Here is a 5431-nt window from a genome sequence, read left to right as displayed (position 1 = left end):
GTCTCCTAAACCTCCGCCAACAAAGCTTTGCGCTGGACCAAAATCAACACCAAAACGGGAACTTCAGAAATATTCTGTGATCCCCCAAAAAGTAATAGACTACACTTTGGCTTTGATGGAGCAACAGGATAGCCTCCACGTCCTAGGGAGTAGCAAGTTGTTTCGTCAAAATAACAACAACATGCAACTAAAAACACAAGTTAAATCCTTGGAGAATGGTGCGTTCGTCGATATCCAATGTGGAGTGTGAACATAGTGAACGTTTGACAAAGCGATGTTTGCCTCTGTTGAAATTGGAAGCCGCTTAGTTGGAGTAGTTGTTGACACTCTTGATGTGAATTGTAAAGATAGGTGGAAGTGAAACATTTTATAAGTTGCTGCTCTCCTTTCTACCTCAGTTTTTCCTGGCCTCTGATTTGCTTAGAGAGGCGAAAGTCCCGGGGACTGAGGATACTTTTTGATTGGTCGACAGCGGAAAATGTATTCTGTAGCGGCCTCACCAGTTCAAGGCGATGTGTTTTGAGTCTTGTGGTGCCCTCGAGCTTTTGTTTCACATAATCTGATCCACGATCAGCCCTCCAGCCATAACAGTTTATCTGGTCCAAACATGTCGAAGGATGAAGATGCGTCTTTTAGTGAAGGCTACGCTACCCCTGAGTCTGTAAGTCAACAGTCACTCATTTATCCATTTATTATGTTGTGACTGTTTCATAACGGCATTGCACATGCACATTTGTCTGCCTCTAAAATCACACACAAACACACACACACACACTGTTTGCTAATGCTATGCAAAGTGATGCTACAAATACAGGAATTTATTGTAGTATTTAGACAGTAGTGCACTAATTAGAATATAAGGAGCGCCTCGCGGTCGACCCAGCAGGGTATGACGCCGGGAGTGCAGTAAAAGTTGTCTGTAGCGAAAGAAGTACAATTGTGTGAAGACATTATTTATAACTTCATGAGTGTCAACCCCCCCCTTTCTCTCTCAATTCAATTCAATGGGCTTTATTGGCATGGAAACATATTTACATTGCCAAAGCAAGTGAAATAGATAGCCTAATAAACAAAAGTGAAATAAACAATCAGAAATTAACAGTAAACATTACACTCCCCAACGTTTCAGAGGAATGGAGGTATTTCAAATGTCATATTATGTCTATGTACATTGTTATAACGATGTGCAAATAGTTGAAGTACAAAATGGAAAATAAATCAACATAAATATGGTGTTTGATCTTCACTGGTCTCTCGCTCATCACACACACGCGCGAGCATACGCACACGCACGCGCACACACACAGTTGTTCCCAGTTCAGAAGCGCAGTCTTTGTGGAGGCTCATTGAACACGTCCCGTCAGTCAAATAGCTTATTTCCTTTCATTCACCGCTCCAATCAATCAAAAGTATCGAGATCATTCCAAGCGAAGCCTTTGAGTTCTAACCAAACAACGGGTTATTTGTCTCAAAATTCAACATAGCCTAATATTACCCACAGATTGTTTGGTCACATTTCCAATCAGTAAACTGAACGAAAATACAATTTTGTATGAGGATATTTATACGAGAGATGTAGGATAGCTCGGGTTTAAACGCCCCCCTCCTGTAATTCTCACAGAAACCACTTTATTTCACCAATTTTTTTTCAACACTTTCCCTGGATGCCACTAGTCTTGCTCAACTAAACATTTCACCTGTCTCATCTCAACTTTTTAAGTCACTACAACAAAACGATTTTGAGGTTCATTTATTAATTTTTTTGTCATTTAGAAAAAGTTATATACATAATATAATGAAGTTAGATCTATAATTTTGTATATGTAAATATATATATACATACTACATGGCCAAAGTATGTGGACACCCCTTCAAATGAATGGATTCGGCTATTTCAGCCACACCCGTTGCTGACAGGTGTATAAATTCGAGCACACAGCCATGCAATCTCCATAGCCAAACATTGGCAGTAGAATGGCCTTACTGAAGAGCTCAGTGACTTTCAACGTGGCACCGTCATAGGATGCCACCTTTCCAACATGTCAGTTCGTCAAATTTCTGCCCTGCTAGTGCTGCCCGGTCAACTATAAGTGCTGTTATTGTGAAGTGAAAACATCTAGGAGCAACAACGGCTCAGCCGCGAAGTGTTAGGACACACAAGCTCACAGAATGGGACCGCCGAGTGCTGAAGCGCGTAGCGTGTAAAAATCGTCTGTCCTCGGATGCAACACTCACTACCGAGTTCCAAACTGCATCTGGAAGCAACGTCAGCACAGTAACTGTTAGTCGGGAGCTTCATGAAATGGGTTTCCATGGCCGAGCAGCCGCACACAAGCCAAAGATCACCATGCGCAATGCCAAGCATCGGCTGGAGTGGTGTAAAGCTCACTGCCATTGGACTCTGGAGCAGGGGAAATGCGTTCTCTGGAGTGATGAATCACGCATCACCATCTGGCAGTCCGACGGACGATTCTGGGTTTGGCGGATGCCAGGAGAACGCTACATGCCCCAATGCATAGTGCCGACTGTAAGGTTTGGTGGAGGAGGAATAATGGTCTGGGGCTGTTTTTCATGGTTCGGACTGGGCCCCTTAGTTCCAGTGAAGGAAAATTGTATCGCTACAGCGTACAATGACATTCTAGACGATTCTGTGCTTCCAACTTTGTAGCAACAGTTTGGGGAAGGCCCTTTCCTGTTTCAGCATGACAATGCTCCCGTGTACAAAGCGAGGTCCATACAGAAATGGTTTGTCGAGATCGGTATGGAAGAACTTGACTGGCCTGCACAGAACTCAACCCATCTAACACCTTTGGGATGAATTGGAACGCCGACTGCAAGCCAGGCCTAATCGCCCAACATCAGTGCCCGACCTCACTAATGCTCTTGTGGCTGATTGGAAGCAAATCCCCGCAGCAATGTTCCAACATCTAGTGGAAAGCCTTCCCAGAAGAGTGGAGGCTGTTATAGCAGCAATGGGGGGACCAATTCCATATTAATGTCCATGATTTTGGAATGAGATGTTCGATGAGCAGGTGTGTCCTCGTACTTTTGGCCATGTAGTGTATATATATTTATACCAGTAGGGGAGCAGAAAGATACATAATCCACTTGGTTACAGATAAAATTGTAATCAGTTTTTAACAAAGTAGTACAATTTAAAGTGAGTATGTTTGGGGCAAAACGCCCCAATGGTACCTATATTAGCATTTTCCAAATCATCTATAAGTAACTTCTTTGTGTTACACAATCCATTTCGAAATACTTTAGAATGATTTGGACAGGAAGGGCGAAAATAAAAACAGGGACAGTGGATCAAAACCCGATATTAATAGTGAGATGTGCGATGGCATTTTGTTCCGATATTTGATATATTTAATTAAAATATGATATCTTAGCTTTTAAGAGTCAATTACTAAAGAATGCCAAAATAAAATGTATAAAATTTGATTTTAACACACTAATCTTTTTGCCCCATAGAGGGGCAAAAGATTATGCTTTTATTGAACAACAACAACAACAAAACATTTCTGCCCACTTATTTCCCTTCTAAATGTGTTTGCCTAAGGATAGCCATATCTAAATCATTTTTTTTCTGTCAGAAATTAGAAATGTCTCTTAAAGGGGCATTTCCCCCTAGGCTACTTGTGAGAGTCGTGGCTTTTTTGGGCCTGGAATATAGTCTACTTAATCAAAAATTCATAATTCCACATGAGCTTTTTTGTAATGTTTTTTTTTGGGGGGGCATTAAAGGGATTTAGGCATATCAGCAGCTATTAAACGATTGTGCTCTATAAAGGCCGATAACAATGTGGTCAACCCCAAGAGATTGAGCCCTGCAACATTACTGTGGTTGACATTCACCACAGTTGCATTTTGTTGACAAAAATACTTAGATGTATAAACAACAGAAAAGTGTATTCGAGAGTGGTTTTCCTTCGGAATATTGGATGGCAAAATTGCCATCTCCGTATCTCTGTGTGCGCCGCGGCCCTTAATATAAAGTGATTATGGAGCGTCGCAGTCCCAGGTGCTCTCTAACCAGATTAAGACCGTCATTGTCGTGCGAGGAGCCGCCACAATAAACTGGAAGCTCCACAAGGGAGAGCGTCATTAGTTATGATTTTAATTGATATTGCTGGGATAGCTGAACACTAATAAATGGTTCTGGTGAGTAGGCCCTATGCCTAAAGCCAATCATAGCCTAGTATTTGCATAATGGTGTCACCTCTTTATTAATGGGAATAACGTCGTTATAAATCGTTTTTAGCGATGTCCTTGAGGTGTTGAAAAAGAGCAACAGATGATTCATATGTCTTATTCATATATCTATATATTTAGAAATAAATGGGATATTAGGCCTATATTATTATTATTATTATTATTATTATTATTATTATTATTATTATTGAGTATTATAATAATAATTGGGGCTCTTATTATTTATGATGAATAGCCTTTAATAAAACATTGTTTGATTTTTTAAAAATCGCACACAATGATAACTATGGAGATAAACAGGCCTAATAATAAAAATAATCGTTAACATTCTTGTTGAATAACTATTACTACTATAGGCTACTGCATTAAAATCATTAGGAAAGTTGTTGTTTGCTGCTTTTCTTCTAACCCTCTTCCATGGCTGTCGTTTTTGTCACCTGAGATCTAAAAAACCTAACAGAAGAAGAATGATTGTTAGCCAAACGACATCTTAGAGATGGAAATGGGGTATCCCACAGTTAATGAAGGCCTTCATTGACATTCACCTTTTTGGGAACTGAAAATACTCTTCCAAATGTTGTCTTTCTACAGGAACGCAAGGACAATTGAACGCAAGAGGGACATATGGTATGGACACGGGAGTTCTTTCACGTACAATGGGAGAAATTCGCCTAATGGTCAACTAATTCAACATTAGGACCATGCATGACCTACGGTTCAACCACACGTTGGTGTAACACATGCTTGCAAATGGTCGATTATTGACACAGAAACATGAGAGATCATTTTACTGTTTTGTAGCCTTGTTGAACTGTGACAATTACCCATGTTTGATGGTCGGAGGCATATGCGTTATTTGTGATGATAGACCAATAATAATAATAATAATAATAATAATAATAATAATAATAATAATAATAAACAATAATAATAATATATTGTGACATTTTAAACATGCACTACAGTGAGATCACTAAAAAATGTATTCTTTGCAGTTTTTTAAAGAAATGTCGTGGCTACTTTTTACAGCAACAACCCCAGCATGCAGCCTAATAATGTTTTTGTTCACAGGATTCGAGGTGAGATACATTCCCCTTTCCTCCTACACAAATACATCCACGGGACATAAAGGACTTACTGAAACTCTATATCGCCATAAAATATGGAATGGTACAAAAACAAAGTTATGATACGAAGTTTGATTATCATGAAA

This window comes from Coregonus lavaretus, assembly GCF_964263955.1.
Source record: "Coregonus lavaretus genome assembly, chromosome: 19".
NCBI lineage: Eukaryota > Metazoa > Chordata > Actinopteri > Salmoniformes > Salmonidae > Coregonus > Coregonus lavaretus.
This window is presented reverse-complemented; position numbering follows the sequence as displayed.